Genomic DNA, 22,064 nt, shown 5'->3' with positions numbered 1-22,064 from the left:
GTCACAGCAGTAGAAGCGGCGCAACTATGACGATCAGCCTATAATCCCACCCACGTTGAGGCGGCACTAAACTGCAGTGGAAAAGCAAGCTCAGAAAAGTAAAGCGAGCAGAGTCGAGTCGATTCGAACCGTAACGTGCAGTGGAAATTGCCAAAAGTGACACCCCTGTTTTAACCTAAAAAAGCAGCAACAACAACAAAAAGCAAATGGGTATGTATACATAAACTATAAAGCATAACTGTTTTTCTTGTCTATTTAAATATATATATATATATATATATATATATATATATATATATATATATATATATATATATACATATATATATATGCAAAACAAGTTCATTTGCTGAGCTTAAATACCTCTTCATGATAATATACAATCACCAAACCACTGTCATGACAACAAAGAGGACATTGACAAAGATTACCACGTAGGTAAAGGTCATAGAAATTGCATGAGAACAGTTTCAGTATTACTAAGCAGAAAGAGCTCCAATGGAAACAGATGTCACACACACCACAATTACACCCATGCAGTACAGTTACAAAGCTTAATTTTAGATGCAACATGCCTTTATGTAGCAATAGACCCCCCCAGCTGTAATTGCAGGAGGCGTTGTTGAAAAAGAAAAGTATTTTGCAGCTGCTTCCTTTTGAACTTACTTACAGGGTGCCATTTACTCCTACCCCTTTAACCCCACAGTTTTACAACATTCACTTTTATTGGGTCTTGTGTGTTCTCATAATGGCTAAATCAAAACTGTATATTACACAGTAATAAACAAGATTAAAGACACATTTACCTAAACTCTGTCACCAGATTCCAGACTTTTATAGTTTGGGAATAGTTATAGGCAAATATTTTAAATAGCGCGTTTACTGCTGCAGCCCTGTAATGCACCTCTACCTGAGAGAGAGAGAGAGAGAGAGAGAGAGAGAGAGAGAGAGAGAGAGAGAGAGATAGAGAGAGAGAGAGAGCTATTCTCGCGCGCTCGGAGTGCAGGTTTCTGGGTTGGGCAGCAGAGCGCGCACAGAGCGTGTCACGCGGAATATTGGCCGAAATTGCCAGCGTTATTATACATCAAGAGAAGTCACTAGACCCTCAAAAGAGGCTTCAACGGTCGAGAACACCGAGTTAGTACATCCGTTTCCCTGAAGCGCTCAAATTATCCGGTAAGTCTTCATGGTTACATTAATTCATCGCAACTGCTTTCCATTTGTCGCCGATTAACGATTTTACAGAACTCTTTGATAGTGAAAGATTTTTGTTCTGTTTAAAACACAACGCGCCATGTTTTTTTCTGATGGAAATTCACCTGTGATTCGACGTATAACAAAAACTACAGGCTAGCTCAAACTCCTTCCACAACTTTCAGTGGTTCATCACCACAAAAGTATCTTTGATGCGGCTGTTTTAAATCGTATTTTCTGTTTTTAAGTGTACATTTGACGTATTATACTGTAAAGTAAAACTGTGGCTAACTTAAGGAGCCATTTCTACCTGATGTGACCCTTAACATTAGAGTAGGATACTTTAACGGTGATGTAACCTAATGTAGTCAGATTTAGTCATATTTAATCATATTTTTGACTTTTAAAAAATCGACTTACCACTACGTTCAGCACATTTTTAGGTAACATTCTACGTGTACACATTTGCTGCAAAGACCAAACCCAACTCACTGCATGAAGTGTACACAGGAAATCTTTATTTCTTTAAATTCCTATTAAATATGTACTGTAGTACATTGCAAAATTCCATACTTTGGGCAGGTTTAAATAATTGTTACTGACAACAGTGCAACCATTCATACCGTCATCCCATTTAAATGCAATAGGGTTGATTACTAATGAATATTAATTAGTTGTGGTCTAAGCGAGTTTTAGATGTCCTTTTGGCTTGATAACAAAACTGCAGTGTTGAATTCTGTGTGCATGTTCAACAGTGTGACATAACCTGTTAATATATTAACTGAATGAGAATGAGAATGACTGGTTTGGTTCTGCATTGGAGGGCTCAAGCATGAGACTTGACCTAAGCACTAAATTGCCCCTGGATTACTTAATTTCTAAATAGGTAAACATTCTCCTCCCGAACTTTCGTTTATAACTCCATTTGTTAAAAAAGGGTAACCCCTTATCCATTTTTTGCTTTCTATGACATCTAGCCCAATGCTGGCACAAATTGCTTAATTCTACCTATTAACAAGCTGGTGATGACTCACTAATGTTAACTGACAGATTTAATTCACAATATGTGGTTTTAAACAGAGCAATAGAATAGAGACAAAAAGCTTGATCAATATCAATCCAATACATTTTCATGACAAAATTAAACTATAGAAAAATCTTAGTTCATATAGGCTATCTTACTGAATAGAGCCACTTTATCATCAAAAATATTTTCTTGTATTTCTCTTTATTATTGCTAAAAATAAATGGTCATAATAATAACAGAATGGTTAAAAGACAATCAAATAGTTCATGTGTTTTGAACGCAGGGGTTCTGTGAGTTTTGCATTTGAAAATCAAATTGCACTTAAATGCTCTCAGCCTGTAATTTAGTGGTTACAGTATTGTTGGAGGAGAGGCATTATTTCTTACATAACAAATAATAACTGTTTGCTATAGAGTTATAGCTTACCACAAAACATTTTTGCTTATACAGTTGAAGTCAGAAGTTTACATACACCTTAGCCAAATACATTTAAAATCAGTTTTTCACAATTCCTGACATTTAATCATAGAAAACTTTCCCTGTCTTAGGTCAGTTAGGATCTTTATTTTAAGAATGTAAAATGTCAGAATAATAGTAGAAATAATTATTTATTTCAGCTTTTGTTTCTTTCATCACATTCCCAGTTTACATACACTTTGTTAGTATTTGGTATCATTGCCTTTAAATTGTTTAACTTGGGTCAAACATTTTGGGTAGCCTTCCACAAGCTTCTCACAATAAGTTGCTGGAATTTTGGCCCATTCCTCCAGACAGAACTGGTGTAACTGAGTCAGGTTTGTTGGCCTCCTTGCCGCACATGCTTTTTCAGTTCTGTCCACAAAGTTTCTATCAGATTGAGGTCAGGGCTTTGTGATGGTCACTCCAATACCTTGACTTTGTTGTCCTTAAGCCATTTTGCCACAACTTTGGAGGTATGCTTGGGGTCATTGTCCATTTGGAAGACCCATTTGCGATCGAGCTTTAACTTCCTGGCTGATGTCTTGAGATGTTGCTTCAATATATCCACATAATTTTCCTTCCTCGTGATGCCATTTATTTTGTGAAGTACACCAGTCCCTCCAGCAGCAAAGCACCCCCACAACATGATGCTGCCACCCCCATGCTTCACGGTTGGGATGGTGTTCTCCGGCTTACAAGCCTCACCCTTTTTCCTCCAAACATAACGATGGCCATTATGGCCATACAGTTCAAATTTTGTCTCATCAGACCAGAGGACATTTCTCCAAAAAGTAAGATATTTGTCCCCATGTACACTTTCAAACTGTAGTCAGGCTTTTTTGTGGCAGTTTTGAAGCAGTGGCTTCTTCCTTGCTGAGCAGCCTTTCAGGTTATGTCGATATAGGACTCGTTTTACTGTGGATATAGATACTTGTCTACCTATTTCCTCCAGCATCTTCACAAGGTCCTTTGCTGTTGTTCTGGGATTGATTTGCACTTTCTGCACCAAACTACATTAATCTCTAGGAGACAGAATGCGTCTTCCTGAGCGGTATGATGGCTGCGTGGTCCCATGGTGTTTATACTTTTATACTATTGTTTGTATAGATCAATGTGGTACCTTCAGGCATTTGGAAATTGCTCCCAAGGATGAACTAGACTTGTGGAGGTCCAGAATTTTTTTTCTGAGGTCTTGGCTGATTTATTTTGATTTTCACATGATGTCAAGCAAAGAGGCACTGAGTTTGAAGATAGGCCTTAAAATACATCCACAGGTACACCTCCAAATAGCCTATCAGAAGCTAATTGGCTAATTGCCTAAAGGCTTGACATCATTTTCTGGAATTTTCCAAGCTGCTTAAAGGCAAAGTTAACTTAGTGTATGTAAACTTCTGACCCACTGGAATTGTGATTTAAAAAGTCAATTAAAAGTGAAACAATCTGTCTGTAAACAATTGTTGGAAAACTTACTTGTGTCATGCACAAAGTAGATGTCCTAAACGACTTGCCAAAACTATAGTTTGCTAATATGAAATCTGTTAAAAATTAGTTTTAATGACTTCAACCTAAGTGTATATAAACTTCTGACTTCAACTGTAGCTTTAGCCCTTTTGTGCATTATTACTCAAGAAAGAAGGGGAAAGTAGTATGAAGCTTGTCAATCAAAATTGGACACTATTCATGCTTCCTAATTTATTTGGGCCTATGTTGTTTTCTGACATGTTTTCCATTTGTAATTTCCTGTGCATCAACCCCATGGTATTGAAAGGAGTCAATCGACTTGTGCCATGAATAAATCGTTGATTTTGATAATGTTTAGTGCCTCAATAGACAGAAGAGTATAACTGGCCTTGCTCTCTACGGCTCCCATTGAAAATGATCACAAAGAACCCCGGACACTGTGTTTGTGTGACTGTATGAGTGTGTGAATGCAACCCACGGGCTAAAACACCACCCACCACCTCTGTTCAAAAACACCATCCTGTTCTCTAGAGCTCTTAGCAGGGCCCATCATTCCTTTATATAACATAACACCTGCCCCGCCTCCACCCCCAGTTGGCACCTCCACTGTACCAGAGGTGATAAATAAGATCACCGCCCTCCCCAGTTCGGTTCTTCCAAACCTAAACCAATACAAATAAACATCTTAATCTACTTTGATCCATACTGTCTCACCATCAGCAAAAATGCTGGGGTGGGTTGGGCCCAGGGTCTGAAATTAACACCTGACATGCGCCAAATACAGGTACATTTTTGATTTGGCTGTAATTTTTGTAGTGTCACCCACCTCTTTGGAGATCTTCTTTTACCTTTCTTTCTATGTCTGTCCGCTAAAGGAAATATATCACATTCCATTTTTTTCCTCAAAAGGGCTCTGTAGGCCTACATTCAGCAAGGTCGCAGGTGTTTAGACAGAACGCCCTTAGATAGTTTCCCGCTTTTCATCGATAGCCTAGCAGTAAATCTAGAAGCAAGATGTAGATGTTCAGGACCGTTCATGAAAATCAGGAAGAAGGGAAGACCACTCTCGGATTTCATGTGGATATGCGAGTACACCAGTGTTGGGTGTAATCAGATTAAAAAGTAATTAGTTACTGTAGTCTAATTACTTTAGGCACAAAAAGTAGTGTAATACATTACATTTTAAATTCTTGTTATCAGATTACAGTTACTGACATTCAATGAAAGTAATACATTTTAAGTACATTACTTGAGTTACAAATATATAAAAAAATTATTTATGTTTAATAAATGTTTTATGACAAGTGTTTTAGAAAGTAACTTAAAAGTAAAGTAATTAGTAATGTGATCACTTTTCAATGAAGTAATCAGTAAAGTAATCTGATTTTAATTTTATTTGAGATGAGTAGTTAGTAATTTGTAGTGGATTACTTTTTTGGGTAACTCAGCCAACACTGCCCACTACCACATACACAAATTCTCCGGTAATAGTAGCATTATATTACCAAACCCGAGTGATTTTCATGATGTTTGGTTCCGTTAACGGTTTTTGAACGTGCAGCCTTCTGGCGATGCAGACAGAAAACCGAACTGTGTTATTCTCCATCTCGTGTCTGTATAATGGAATTGGATTTGGATTCAATCCAAACGAAAACCATTTTTTAGCACTGCAACACCGCTCCTAATTGACCCTTTGCTAAGCCCCGCCTTAAAAGCGTTTCTGACCAATCCTGTCTAATGTCGCCATTACTCTGACATGTGTTTGCTATTTTCCAATGACAGCCTATGGGAGTAATGTGTATTTGAGTAGTTTTAAGCTAGATTTGATCTAAATGATCCAAAAATGTATATAAATGTAAAAAAGAGCATGTTATGGATTAAACTGTGTCAGTCCCCATTCCCAAATGAGCATGAATAACATCAACGAGGTCACCTACATTTCCTCCAAGATAAATTAAAGCGAATTACTGAACGTTAATTCATTTATGTATTGATTCATGTAATAGTAAAAGCTATAGTAAATAAACAGTTCACAGCATCAAAATGAGTGTGTTATGAGACATTAATAAGCAGTTCTGTTCACTTACTTTAATGTTATCAGGTGTGTAATCGCTATCAAATGACGCTTTTCTCTTTTCAGGTGACTGTGATAATCGTTTTCTTTATTCTGATTCACAGTCTCCACAGTTTTCAATCAAATTACTGTGTAATTGAAAGATTTCTGTTAGAAAAAAACATCAGTTAAATATGCTTCACAATGTCACTCTTCATTCCACTTAAGAATATTATCCATTCCGTTAAAGAGAATATTTAGCTAAAAATCGTGCCTTTCACGGCAATCTCTCATTCACTCCTAAGGGGAGTTCTGCAGAGCTTGTCAGAGTGAGCAACCGTAACCAAGGGGGGCAGAGCTTAGCGAAGGGTCAATTGTACAGCGTGAGACATAATGCGACCGGTATGTATACTTAAGGCTCATGAGACTCAGTTACTTACTAGTTGTACACATTAAGTTTTTTGTAATAATTGAATAATCTGAACAAAAAAATCTAAATGGACTTTCAGGCAAAATAATACAATTCTATAAAAAAGCAGTTCACTTTTAAACATGTTTAAAAGTATTGTTTATTTGTCGATCCTTTCTGTCAAATCTACTTGTAAAATGCAGTTAAAAAAAAAAAAAATATATATATATATATATATATATATATATATATATATATTGTGTAAAAGTTTTAGGCACTTGTGAAAAATGTTGCATATAGAGGTGCACCGCTCCAATACTGATGTTTTTAAATGGATCGGATATCAGTCCGATGAACCCGATCCAAATCCAATACTGTGTTAGTCATGTTCGTTACTGTCAAGCTCCAAAAATGATATAAAAGAACCATAAAAACATCATTAAAGTAGTTCATATGACTCGTGCATTTTATTCAAAGCCACTTGAAGAAGTGCAGTAGCTCTGTGAATCACAAAAGTTTGTGTTTTCTAAGGAAATATATAAAATGCACACGCAGCGTCAACGCGTTAGTGAATGCCGCTGCTCTGTTGACACACACGCGGCTATTTTTAGCCTTCACGCGGTGAGCAATATTTAAGCGTTACGAACAACATCTCAGATGTAGAGGTTCAATAGTTCGGTTCACTTATAATATGCATTTAGAACGGCACCGGAGATGCATTTTACCAGAATTTGAATAAGAAGCGAATTAAACTACAGTGAACTTGCCTACAAACAGACAAATACAGGATGTCCTGAAGATTTCAGAATGTCAAAATAAAACATAAATCGATTGTATTTAAAATTCTAAAAGTCAGTTATAATAGTTATAATAATGATGATAATAATAATGTATTATTATTATTTGTTTACAAATTATAACAATATTTAAGTTGAATGGATTCCAAAAAAATAGTGAACTGATATCTTACAACTAAATTGAACAAAAAATAGATCTGAATCCTTTAAAATCCAGATACAAAACTGAAAACATTTAGCAAAAAAAAAAAAAAAAAACTGCCTTTTCTACTGAACACTTAGATTGGAATTACTGTTAATTTTGCTGCTACACTCTCCAGTAGACTAGTTAATAGTAAAGTTTTTCTTAATAAGCTACACATTTATATTGAAATAATGTGTAGTTAGATGTTTGTGTTTCTTTACATATTACAGAGTACACCCAATTAGTTCCACATAATAATGCAAAGATATTCTAAACTGATTATGCAAAAAAAACAACAACAACAACACTGGTATCAGATCGGGCCGATACTGAGATTTCAGATATCGGAATCGGATCGGAATAGAAAAAGTGGTATCGGTGCATCCCTAGTTGCATAGTGAGGATGTCTTCAAAAATAATGACATAAATAGTTTTCATTTATCACTTAATGTCATACAAAGTCCAGTAAACATAAAAAAGCTAAATCAATATTCGGTGTGACCACCTTTGCCTTTAAAACAGCACCAATTCTCCTAGGTACACTTGGACACAGTTTTTCTTGGTTGTTGGCAGATAGGATGTTCCAAGCTTCTTGCAGAATTCACCACAGTTCTTCTATCTATTTAGTCTGTTTCAATTGCTTCTGTCTCTTTATGTAATCTCAGACTGACATGATGTTCAGTGGGGGGCTTTGTGGGGGCAATGACGTCTGTTGCAGGGCTCCCTGCTCTTCTATTCTAATCTTTTCTATTTGCAAAAGTAATGTTTGTGAGTCTAACATTTATATTTCCTATTGACACACTAAAGCTGAAGATATAAATAACCATCTTAAGACAAATGCTTTTGTGAAACACCTTATGTGCCTAAGACTTTTGCACTGTAATGTATATATATATATATATATATATATATATATATATATATATATATATATATATATATAGAATAAATGGCCGGCAGAAAAACTGACTGGCTGGTTTATATTTTCATATATCAGCCACCTTGGCTGGCAGGCTAAAAAGTTAATTTCAGACCCTGGTTGGGCCCCAAATTTTGCTTAATATTTTAGCAACCTTTGTAACTTTACTTCTCAACTGGTAGAGCATGGCACTAGCATAAATGTAAAGTTACTCAACAAACTGTTGATCAGGCCTGTTACAGATGCCAAAAATGCAACCCAGAGGTACTTTCAATGAGCTCTTTAGCACAGAATTTGGAAAACATGCAAATTGGAGAGGCAAATGCTATTTCATTCAAGTGACTGTTGTGAAAATATAATATTTTAACATTTTATTAAGTAGCGTACATCTCTTTAATGTTTTGACAATACAACTAAAAGAAAATATAAGCCTATTATATAGAATATATACGAATTTTATAGAATTATATAGAATATATAGACACATTTATTAAAAAATGTTTTGTTGAAGATGCCTCCCAAACAAACATAATAAAAAGAGAAGAAGAGGAAATCAAGCAATTTCTCATAATTAATTTTGGGCTTTGTTTTTATAATAGTTAAATAAATAGTCAGCATTTCTAAACTGCACATTAAAGCAGCAGCAAAGTTAATAATATTTATAGGCTACTACAATCTTAGAATGGATCTGCAGTCAATTTTTAATGTGTTGAAGTGAAACAATGTAATATCTATTAGAGATGTGCAAAACTACCAATTTTCATAATCGATTAGTCAGTAGATTGTTTGAATGACTAGTCGACTTCTCAGTGTTAAGGATAATGTTTAATTGGGCTCTGTTATGTTCGCCTTGTCCCCGATCAGACACGTTTTAGTAAAAAGGCTAACAAATAAATTGGCTGAATAACTATAACATAATATTGCACAAAACTATCAAAGTAAGAAAAGTAAGAAATAAGAAAGGCTCCAATACAGAGTGGCACAAAACCGCTTATATGCATCCTGAACCCAGAATAGAACTGCTAGATAATATTGCGGGGACACATCTAGTTCATGACATCAAGCAGTTTAAACCTTTTTTACTGCAACAATTTTTTTAAGCAGTGTCAGACAGAATCAGCAAAAGACTTTAACCTCTCCACATCATCTCACAAATATGGTAACATTACTCACAGCAGAGGATTTAACATCTGACAGTGAGTGTCTTGAAATGTATTGTTGATTCTCTGCTTTGATTGCTGTAACAGCAGCACATAAAAGGACTAAATATAAAGCATTAAAGAGATGAAACGTCTTGCAGAGGGTTTTACTGTGCTTACTTTTATTCACTGTTAAGTACAGAAAGTTATCATGTGAAATGCTCTCCAAAAAGTTGCATCTCCTAATTCATTTGAGAAATGCGTCTCCCATTAAAATCACCACCACTAAAATGATTAGTGATAGTAGTCGACCCCACTAATCGACTAGTCAGTCGATTAGTTGACCACCCTGGCTAATCCCTAATATCTATAACAATACCTATGCTGCCATTGAAATTCATAATTGTGTGCCTTATGCCATTAAATTAATGTTTTGTTTTCATTAGTGAATGAAGGACAGGTATAAAGACAGTTCCAGCATTACTGATTAGATTTGAAGACCAGCGCTTAATACAATGTCACTAGTCCTGCCATATTCAGGAGAGACAGCTCTCCCATAGGAGCCATGTCACTGCGATGCAGATTGCATATGTTTAAGATTGGGAGATCTTGTCTGTTTTATTTCTGTCTAAATAGAAACCTCCAGTTGACACCAAATACCCTGGAGCTTATTCAAAGCATATAAAATCAGAAGATGTGTATTTGTGTGTGTGTGTGTGTGTGTGTGTGTGTGTGTGTATGTGAAAGAGAGAGAAATAGAGACAGAGAAAGAGAGAGTGATTGGAGTAACAAAAAAACAATAACATAGCAAGCCAAAATAACAGAAGATAAATAAAAGAACAAGACTGGCGGCTCCCATTATCATATTTCTTAACATGTTGATTATTTAACGTTTCTGAGTTCTTAGTGGGGCTCGTTTTAAAAAGAATCACACAGTTGCCCTAATGACCTAGATTCATGCCCCCAAGAGTGTGTCAGTCTGTCCTGTCTTCATTCATTCATGATTATGGAATGCAAGAAGCTTGTGTAAATAAACATTAAATGTAAAAGTATTAAATGTAAAGAACTTGCAGTCAAAATACATTAAAATACAAAATAAATTAACATTAAATATGATAACATCATTATTATGGTTATAGGATTTGAGCTGCTGTTGCAAATGTGTTAACCCAAAAATGAAAATTATGTCATAATTTACTCACACTCATGCTGTTCTAAAACAGATAGAAATGTAAGGCAGAATGTTTGTCTCAATCAGCTTTCAAACAAGATGCAATTAAAGTGAATGGTGACTGAGGCTGTCAAATCCCAAACATTCTGTCTTTTTGTAACACAGAAGAAAGAAAGTCATACAAGGTTGTATTTTTGAAAAACATGAGGGTGAGTAAATTACGAAAATTTCATTTTTATTGAACAATCTCTGTAAGTATTACTGTAATTGTAAAAGACCTGCAGTCTTTTACCCTAGATTTTCTCATGAGTTTTTGCAGTGAATGCAACTTATGCAAAATGTCACACTGTGAGGATTATTTTAACATCTCTGCGCTGTAAGCCATTTCCCATATTCTGTTTGTTTCATGAGGCAATATACGAAAATGCGACAAAAACATGTATGTATGTTACTTGTGTGCAATAATTTTCACATATTACTTAATGAAACATAAACAGAATGTGGGAAATAGCACATCGCTACTTACAGAACAGCACTGTAATTAAAACAAGTCCAAACACAACCTAACACAGTACATTTATCTTGAAATAATTCTCACAGAGTGACTTGAGGTGGATAAAAACAGTAGTTTTTGAGTAAAACGAATGTGCTAGTTAGGCCTGTCACGATTTAAAAAAAATCGTCTGATCGTGGTTATTTGAGATGACCGTGATTATTGTGCACTTCAAATTGCAATCACATATTAATGCCCAAATAAGGGAATTTTAAACGAATATATTAATGCCATGAACGGCGCGTTTGTGTGCCATTCAGTTGAACTCCGAGCGCCACCGAACACTGCTGTTCCAAAAACAACAGTGTAAATGTAAAACTGACCAAAACTAAAGAGACATATTTTAAGTATTAAGAAATATTTTGATATCTAAAAACATATTTTAATGTAATTCATATAGTTTTAAAGCCTTAAAGAGCCCATATTATGCTCATTTACAGGTTCATAATTTTATTTTGGGGGTCTACTAGAATAGGTTTACATGCTTTTATGTTCAAAAAACACATTATTTTTGTCATACTGTACATTGCTGCAGCACCTCTTTTCACCCTCTGTCTGAAATGCTCTGTTTTAGCTCCTGTCTCTTTAAAGCCCCCCTTTCCAAAAAGCTCAGTCTGCTCTGACTGGTCAGCTGGCCCAGTCTGTTGTGATTGGTCAACCGCTTGGAGCTTGTGTCGGAAATGTAACGCTCCTTACCATAACTGAAGTAGCCCTTAGGCGGGCATTATGCAAATGTGTTACATAGTGACATAGCTAAATCACGGAAGTAATGGCTGAACTGCAAACCAGACGTTTCAGGCAGTTCAGGAGCAGTGTTTTCTGTGGGAGAGAATAACTCCCTTTGGTGTAGACTTTGTGCTTTGTAACTTTGCAGACATTTTACATGCACAAACAGCTATATTACACACTAAAGGAAAGGTAACATCCCAAAAAGCATAATAGGGTCTCTTTAAAAGATAATACAAGTGCTGAAACAAGCATCTGTGAATAAGCACAATGCCACAAATACATAACACACACAAACCACCACTGCACTTGCAGTCTAACTGCTAGAATAAATATTACACCATAAATACAGAGATTAGGGTTAATATTGTGTGTTTTGTTGTTTAATGTTGGATAAATTCTGTTTATGGCCTCATTATTCTCTCTCTGTTAGCAGTCATCAGATTACCGTAAACACTAATATAAATGTGCACCATACAATTTATGCTAGTGTATTTTTATTTATTTGTCATTCAAATCAGCATACATCTGTATTATAGGCACATTTCTGGTTCATGTTACATCCGCCAAATCTTAAATAGCAGCAAGTCCAAATTCCAAGCTTTTAAATGACAAACGTTTTTAATGAGAATCTTTTAATGAATTAGCTAGCAGTTCCAAGTTAAAGGATTAAAAATTTAAAACGTTTTAATTTTTTATATATATATATATATTTTTTTTTATCAGCTATCGGTATCAGAATCGGCCACAATGAGCTGTAAATTATCGGTTATCAGTATCATCCCAGAAATTCCATATGGGTGCATCCCTAAAAAGAACTCTCAATAATGCATTAAAATAGAAAATATATTAACTTTACAACATTACATGCACTTGACTGGTTTTAAGGAAGACACTTGAAAATTTTGTCTTTGAATTTCCGGTCTAGCGTTTTCTATATAGATATCAATGGTGTTGATGTCAAGGTGTAATTAGCTAGTGAAAAGGATTTACAAGTTACAGAGTTGCTAAGTTATCATGAGTATTGTAAAGTGTTCAGAGGATGTCATAACAACTGAAAGCAGAGTGGGGAGATTTTAAAACAAGAGTACTTCATTCATAAATACACAAGATCATACCTTTACGCTGTGGATGTACTGAAATGCCTCTGTGCTTATGAAACTCCACGAGACAACACAAAGTCATTAAAAATATCTCTGTACGACACCTCTGACCATCTTCTCGTGTCATTCACCTATTGCGTTATTGTTAAGGTAAGCAGATTTTTTTAGTTAACCGGGATGGGGGAAGGGGTGCCACTGTATTTACACACACACACATATACACACATATACATGTGAAAGTGTACTTTTTTAAAATATTCTGTTTACAACAATTTGAATCACATTTAAGCCTTTTAAAAATTTAGGGTGAGGACTTTATTTTAAAAAGTACAAATGTAATATCTGTAAATGTTATGAACATGTGAAATAATAGAGCTGTCACTGTTTAAAATTGAATGTCAACTACACATTTTAACACAAGTTGAACCCTAAAAAATTAAGCAGAATTACACGTAAAACAATAAAACGCTTGTGTCATGAAAAAGTGCTGTGTGTCATAGCTGTCTGAATGTGATCTGCCAGGTCCAATTTACCTCTGCGGATGTAGTAAAGGGGTTGTGTAGACTCTCACCATTAACTCTTGGTGAAAAATACTTTCTGTGCTCATACATGTAATCCATTTTGATCGACTCAAAATTGCTTTAATACAATTCGGAAGTTAAGAGACAAAACATTGAAGCGTGAAGTGCTGAAAAGGGGCAGGGTTGAATAAGGTAAATAAAAGATTAATATGAGCACTTGTTACCTGGAGCTAGCCTTCTTGAACCTGACCCTTACGATAACTTGCATTGGTGTAACCCAATATCTCAGGTTGATTCTGTCATGACTTGTTTTGGCTTGAATAAAACTAGCTTATGGAGGTGGCAGCTAGCTATAGAATGACTGTGATATGACTTTCCAATGTCAGATATAAAGGGGAATGTAAAATGGAGATGTTAATTAATATATTACCCACCCACTCGATTCATGCAGCTACATAGTCAACCATCTGGTGATGCATTAGTCCGTGCAGGTCTAATGCAGCTGGACTTATCAACAGTAGATTTGTCAGTGGATTTGTTATTGTTTGTTTCACACAAATTGAAGGGATATTAAAGTACCTCTGCTATGTAAAACTTCCAGTAATAGTAGATATTAGTTTGTTTGGAAAGTAAAGTATTTATTTACAGTCTTAAAATGAGTGCAGTTTAATTAGCTGCTTAGTAGGGGTTCATACTGAAATTACTGAAATGAACTGAAATTGCATTCTTATAAATTGGCTGTAGGTCTCAGTATCAGTAGTCTTGGAATAGATTAGAGTAGAATGTTTCCTTCATTTGGGTTTTGGCTTTGATTAGGTTTTGCAGATTTAGGTCTGAAAACAATAGTTTGGGTTAGTAATAAGACTATGGAGACCATAATATGAAGATCTTGGTAGGATTTGTTTTTATCATATTACCACAGCAACCAGGCGATATTTCTTGCTGCTAACATTCCCATCAGTGATTCCCAAAACTAGCACTAACTCTGCAAGAGAGCAGTCTGATGTAAGAGTTTCAAGTTAAATCTTGAGAATTTGAGACTTCTCTTGAGAAGGGTTGTTTTGGTTCTCTCTGTGTAAGCAGTGAAAGCTAATACTTGAAAAAAGGCCATGGAATAAAATAGAGCAACATCTTTGCTTTTATAGTCTGTTGGAATCCAGAAGCTATTGCTTTTCCCTCCTTTTTTGTTGCCTGGGAAACGGTGTTATTATGAGGCGGGTGCTAGTTGTTAAGTGATCCACCCTCAATGTTTTTTGGTGGAAGCATGCCCAGAACAGCCAGGAAATGAAGTTAACTGATCTGCCCTCTTTGTTCAGTGCAGTGGCATATCTCATTTCTTTGCAGTCCGTTTTAAAGGACATGTTTTGGAAATCATGCGATGCACAAAACATACTAAAAAAAAAATCACAGAAAAGCTGTAAGTATTAAGCATTGAAGGGATATTTCACCCATAAATAAAAATATATATTTTTTTCATTTAATTACCCTAATGTCTTTCCAATCCTGAATAGCTTTTTCTTTCAGTGAAGCTCAAAAGATGTTAGGTAAAATTTTAGGGATATGGAAAAAAGATGCAATAAAAGCGAATGATGACTGAGGCTTAAGAATCTGCTTTGGGTTTGAAACAACATGAAGGTGAGTACATGATGACACAATTTTCAGTTTTGGGTCAACTATACCTTTTAAATAAAGTTTTTAAAGAGTCTATAGGGAGAGACTGAGTCCCTAATTTTAGAGTTGTTTACTTGTGTAATGCACTGCTACGCCATGAACAGTTCCCCTCTTCTTCAACCCCCCAGCCCAACCACTACTGCCTGTATTCTAAAGCAAGCGCTCTGTTCTGTACCATTGCACTTATCTATGACTGTAACCAATGCAACAAACAACATAAGGAACAGAATGGGCAAATTAGTCAACTGGGTGTGAAGTAAATCCAAGGTTTACACACATAATTCCTCCAATTAACCATTCCTCAGAGAGACCACGCAAGTATTTTTGGGTAGGTACTGACTGCACTGGCTTGTGACTTTGAGGAGGTATTAAACAGGTAAGATGAAATACACTCACCTCTTTGTATTGGACTCTTTGATGTTGTCTGTTGAGTCTAAGGAAGGAATGTTTTTGCTCTGCATTCATTTATTGTGATTATTTACAATCACACTAAAAAAAGTCCAGTTGTGTGTTTAGTGTTTTTTCTTTTTCTTGTTAGTAAAATGTAGTGAGGTCCAATGTTATCTTTTTTTGGCAGAATTCTCTTTGGTGAAACATCAGAAGGAGATTTTTTTGTGTCTTGGTTCTTTACTAAGCCATCTGGCACCAACTGTTTCACCACAGCTAGATAAGATTCACCCTTTGAAGAGACCTAAGGATCCTGCTGTCTGCCAGGCCTGTGGTGGCCATCAACAGACCTCTACTCTACAACACTGGAGAAATCTGGTGTGTTAATGCACATTACAAACATTTTGCATTATTCAATACTAGGGCTGGGTGATAAAACAAACTTGTGTATTTATTGAAAAAAAATAAATCCTCAATATCGATGATAAACTTTTGTGTAATTTTCGATATTTAGCCTACATCTAGACCAGTGGTGCTCATTACATCAATCGCAATTGAAAGTCAACCACTGTTTTAACTCGTTAACAGGTCAAAAGGGAAAGGGAGTAGACAGAGAAACGTCCTGGTTACTTTCGTAACCAGGGCAAGCACGTCTAGGTCCGGACGGACAACACAGCGACGGTAGCGTACATCAACTGTCAAGGTGGTCTGCACTCCCGTTGCATCTCACAACTCCCCCGCTGTCTCCTCCTCTGGAGTCAGCAGCACCTCAATTCGCTACAAGCCACTCCAGGAGCCGGCGGCTGTGTGCCCATTGCATCCGGTGCCCCAGCCCATCTTGGAGGCGTCTGTTGTAATCACGACGCACCTGGAGACCTGCTCTAGGGGAACCCCTGCCTGTAGAAATGCAAGGTCGGTCCAAGGGATGAAGAGACAGCGACAGCTTGGCGTGATGGTCACGAGATGTGTCCCACGGCGCCATGCCCATCTCGGGACTCGAGTCTGAAGCCAGTGCTGAAGCGGTCTCATATGCATCAACCCGAGCGGTGTGGCCGCTGCTGAGGATGCCATATGCCCCAGGAGCCTATGAAAAAGTTTCAGTGGAACCACTGTCCTCCGTCTGAATGCCTTCAGACAGTTCAGCACCGACTGCTCGCTCTCGTTCATGAGGCGCGCTGTCATCGAGACTGAGTCCAACTCCAAACCGAGAAAAGAGATGCTCTGAACCGGGGAGAGCTTGCTATTTTCCCAGTTGACCCGAAGCCAAAGGACAACGTAAACCTACAGGCCCTGGACGGAACTTCGGGCGCCCGCACCAGGTGGCGGTGCTCTGTGGACACAAGTGCTCCGCGAGCGCCTTATCCACCTGGGGGATCACCAAATACCCCCTGGCCGCTCCACCATCGAGGGTAGTGAGAGCGGGGGAGCTGAAAGACCGGGAACGGGCAGTAAAAGGTGCCTCCCACGATCTTGTCAGCTCCTCATGCACTTCCGGGAAGAAAGGAACGGGGGTGGGGCGTGGCCATGGGCGGCGCCCCGAACCCAGGAACCAATCATCGAGCCGCAAGGGTTCAGGGGAGAGTGGAGGGTTCCACTCTAGCCCGACGCTCACGGCCGCCCGGGAAAGCATGTCTGTCATTTCCGCATCGGCTTGAGACTGGGCAACCGTTCCCGAAGGAGGAAGCCCAGCCGAAGCCTCTGCATCAGACTGGATGAGCCCGCTCTCCGATGCTGTGCTCGATAACTCATCATCTTCCGGAGCTCCGAACGAGAAGTCGAACTCACGCTGAGGCAAGCTGGCGGTCTCGTGCGAGAGCCCGATCGGGGCAAGCAAGCGTGCTGGGGAATGGGAGGTCCGTGGGGGGATACCCGGCAGAGGTGGTCCCATTGATGTCCCCAAATCGCCCCCAGTGCTAACCAACGCGGCCTCAATCCCGCAGGTAGAAAGACCAGTGCGGGGAGCGCTGGGGTGGCTTTCTTTCTTACGTAAGCAACGTTGCCATGGTCATGTTCTCGCAATGAGGACATGACTCATCCACGAACGATATCTCCGCGTGGGCAGTGCCCAGACACATAAGACAGCGATCGTGGCCGTCAGAAGCGGAGAGATAAGGAACGCAACCAGGAATAACACACAAACGGAAAGACATCTTTAAAAAGACGTTCTGTGTGTGCCGCTCTTTTTGTGAATGAAAATATACTCTTTTAGAATATACTCTCTTATTTTCGCTCTGCCGAAGCGCCCAGGGGCGTTCTCTGCACTCTGCGGGTGCAGAGGGGGAGAAGCCGCTGAAATGCGCCATAAATCCAGCAGTTTTGAGGTGCGTCTTTGGAGGGAATTGAATTCAGTGCACTGAATACAACCCCTCGGCTCCAAAGAGAAAATCTGAATGAATGGTTGCATACCAGCTCCTTTTATACCTGTATGACCGGGGGATTGGCATGCAAATTCCACTCGCCAATTCTCATTGGCCTTTTTAAAAAAAGGCAGAGGTGTTTGGGGCTCCCAAGAGTGACCCCTAGTGTCACTACATTGACACAACGTCAAGTGAGTGACAGATAGGGAACTAAATAAATAAAACGAGAATCTTAAAGATTCATTTTTATTTCCTTATTTCAGATTTGCACGGATTTCCGAAATGTAGGATGGCAGGGAAAGCTCTACCTGATTGACTGGCATTAGGTTTATTGGTAGTATTAGGGCTGGGTTATAGTTTCTCTGACCAATCAGGTATCTCTTTCCTCATTAATATGAATGATACATCCCCCATCCTACGTTTTGGAAATTGCATTAGGACTTGCAGGGTAAATGCAGACTGACAGACCTGCCACTGTCTATGCCGATTATATTAGCCTTATCAAACAACAATAAAACAAGACAACCATTCATTGCTTTTGGTTGGATAACTTTAGTAGCTTTAGAAAATATTAAAGCAGTCATGTCATGCTTTATTTTTTACATGAGGTTCACTTATAATGTTAGTAAAGTTTTGCACAGAAAAACAGGCATAATATTGTATTGAATTACCTTTTTCCACCCTGTCTCTGGCCCTCTGTCTGAAACGCTCTATTTTCTGTGCTGTCCCCTTTAAGATTTCAGTGTGATTGGCTAACATCTTTGAAGAGCAACACTAAGGGGCAGCACAAATACTTATTCACTAACCACCTGCAATCCCGTTTAGCGGGTGCAATCAGCACTGATATTGTGCTGTGTCTTTAGTATTTAAATGAAGTCATTGCCATTGCTTTCCATGCAAACATGTCTCCTTTCTATGTAAATTAGGCTCATTAAAGATTGCACTGCATTCACAAAACTCAATATTTACATCACACTATTACCGCCACATGAAAGTAGGCGGTAAAATTAAATTTATTTAAAAGAGATGTTTGTGAACATTTTCAACAGATCATTTCTGCAGTAATTAATCAATTACTCATCAAATGATGTTGAAGAGCATTATAAACTGGCATATATCCAGATGCGCTGTGTTTTCAAGCGCACGTTCTGCATGTTTAAGAGATGATCCAGGTGTCAGGATTGAAGTGATGCTGTTCAGTCCCGGCAGGGTTGGTCACATACGATGGTCTGTGGCATTCTCGGCTATACCGCGCTCAGAATCGGACCGCAAGATCAGAATTGCGCATGCAAATTGCATTCAACAGCGATTTTGCGGACACATTTGCGCCATTGCCTGATCTGCATAATTTATGTAGTGAATCAGGCGCTAAACGTCCATTTCTTCCATTTCTGTACGTTTACTTAAATACTTATTGATACGGCTGTTAGAAACTTTAAGCACGGTTTTCTTAATTTTTTTTTTTTTTTTTTTTTGTGTGTCTTTATTTATTACTGACTGTTTCCTTGTCTTGGGAACTTGAAACAATGTTTACCTAATTAACAAATTAGTTTTAGTATTAGCTTTGGTATTGAGAATTGTCAAATTTTACTGGTATAGGTAATGACTCATGAAATGTTTGAATCATGAAAACACTGCCTACAATTCAATGTAGATCTTACTATAATGGCATTATGAAAAAGTAGATCTCATGCCATAGAACTGTTTGCGTATCACTAAAAACGCAAGCAGTAAGGCAAATTTACACACACAACTAGTTAACTGAATTAAAGTCATGAAATCAGCAGGCTAGGAAGTATTAGCTGGCTAGCGGCACTTAGCCCTGCTGTCATGTAAAATAGTAATGAGGCTAGAAAGCCACTAGCTAGCTATCTTGCTAATATGATAACAAGACTGCACTGACAATGCAATACAGCTATCGAATGAATCTAAATTAACTTAATTTAATTATTCAAAAAATTTTATGACAAAAATTTAATCTTGACTAAATTTACCCAACAAATTAGGTAAATTTTTTTTTGTTAGATCAAGTAGAAATAGATTCTAGTACAATTGTAGGTTATAAATTTTTTTCAGAACAGAAAAAAGCTTGCACATTTACTGCTCCAAAAAAATATCTATAATAAGTAACCATTTGGTTAGCCTTTTGACCCACACAACATAGCATCCCATTGTTCACACAGGTGATGAAGGGAGTTTTGCCTTTTGAAACATTGCTTTGGTGTGCGTGTGTTTTTACAAGTATTGTAACAATTTTTCATTGCAGTAAAATAGAGACATCATGTATCCTAAATATATTTTAATGCATCTTTTAGAATTTTAACTGGAGGCATTAGTGTATAAAATGTAATGCACATTTTAGATATTTTACTATTTTTTTATTTATTTATTTTTTACAGAACATATTTGCTGTGAATCAGAAATCAACAATGATGTTATAGCTGCATTTTTAAAGCGATTCTAGAATATGAAATTTTGTTCTTGAGGAAAAGTAATAAATAAAAAAGTGCCAAAGTACAATAACAAATTTTCTTAAAGCTGACTGATGGTTAACTGTGAAAGAGTGACAGTTTAAGGACAATCACTAAACATTGCTTCATGGTAAAGAGAATTCCTCTAAGCTGTTACTTTCTCTTTAAAACGGTGGATGTATTGCTAAAGAAATCATTCTGACAAGACATAGTCTTAGCTTTTAGGAATAGGCAAAAATCCAGAACATAAAAAAATGTGAATGAAAAAAATATATATTTCACAATCAGTAAAAATGGAATGCAGATGCAAGGTGTATTTTTCTTCCTTTGAGTCACACTATGAATGGCTTGAGTTGCTGTCACTGCGCTCATCTGATTAACCCCTCTATATTTCATTTCTTACTCATATTGTATCATTGTTAAGAATTGTGGGTGGTAGTCAGACTTCCTTAGCAACCAATTGGCCCAGTTGCTAGGATGGGTAGAGTCACGTTGGGTTATCATCCTCGTGGTCACTATAATGTGGTTATCGCTCTAGGTGGGGCACGTGGTGAGTTGTGTGTGGATGCCGCGGAGATTAGCGTGAAGCCTCCATGTGCGCTGGGTCTCCACGGTAACGCGCTCAACAAGCCACGTGATAAGATGCGCGGATTGACTGTCTCAGACGCAGAGGCAACTGAAATTCTTCCTCCGCCACCCGGATTTAGGCGAGTCACTACGCCACCACGAGGAACTAGAGCGCATTGGGAATTGGGCATGCCAAACTGGGGAGAAAAGGTATAAATAAATGTGGATTGAGCTGACTGTAAAAGAGATTTCTGTGCACTGAATGTAGATTAGCTGTGGGTCACATAGGGTTTATGCTAATTTCATTTCTCCTCCTGTTTTATGTAAATTAGTGGGGTCTTTATCTAATGTGTTGACATTTTGAGTATAATTCCTGTGTTTAGATTTTATATAAATAGTTTTCTTAGTCATTAAAATGGGTGTTATCAATAATTTTCCTTTAGACTCAGAAACTGTATTTGAGTTGCAGTTACAACTTTCTTGGGGTGTTCAGATGGCTCAAACTATAGAAAACAGACATGCGCAAATATTCTTTGCATTAAAAATGTATCAAAGATAAATTTTATGGTGTTTGTGTTAGATGACAAGAGTGTGGAGAAGTATGTACAGTACCATGTGTTTATAATGTTCATAATGTCTTCCTTTGTCGCATGTCTGGGGACAATTCTCTTGTTTTGAAACAATCTTTGGCTTTCATGGCCAGATTAAATTTATAATGCACAGCCTAATGCTGTGATTGTGTCAAATGAGAGACACAACAACTTGATGCACCATCAATTAGATTACTAAGTACCCATTTCTAAAAATAAACTTGATAATAAATAACATGCGTCTCCATTTGTTGACTCACTGCTAATTGATGTTATGTCTCTTCATTTGTTTGATTGCTTTAAGA

At 37.4% G+C, this 22,064-nt stretch overlaps 1 protein-coding gene across 2 annotated transcripts in view; it reads left to right on the top strand.

The window, feature by feature from the left end:
- The first annotated feature begins 1,029 nt into the window (after positions 1 to 1,029).
- Positions 1,030 to 22,064, top strand: part of LOC127446577 (caM kinase-like vesicle-associated protein) — a 50,378-nt gene continuing 29,343 nt past the window's right edge. Inside the window, exons 1-2 of one of the 2 annotated variants that reach the window (XM_051707602.1) lie at positions 1,036 to 1,176; positions 15,965 to 16,152. The gene's annotated coding sequence lies outside the window, so the exon portion shown is untranslated. Of the gene's footprint in view, positions 1,177 to 15,964; positions 16,153 to 22,064 lie in introns of both variants that reach the window. The other variant, XM_051707601.1, reaches the window with a different exon arrangement.

This window comes from Myxocyprinus asiaticus, chromosome 9 (genome assembly GCF_019703515.2).
Source record: "Myxocyprinus asiaticus isolate MX2 ecotype Aquarium Trade chromosome 9, UBuf_Myxa_2, whole genome shotgun sequence".
Classification (NCBI taxonomy): Eukaryota; Metazoa; Chordata; class Actinopteri; order Cypriniformes; family Catostomidae; genus Myxocyprinus; species Myxocyprinus asiaticus.
The sequence above is the reverse complement of the archived record's forward strand: the minus strand, read 5'-3'. Positions and strand labels throughout refer to the sequence as shown.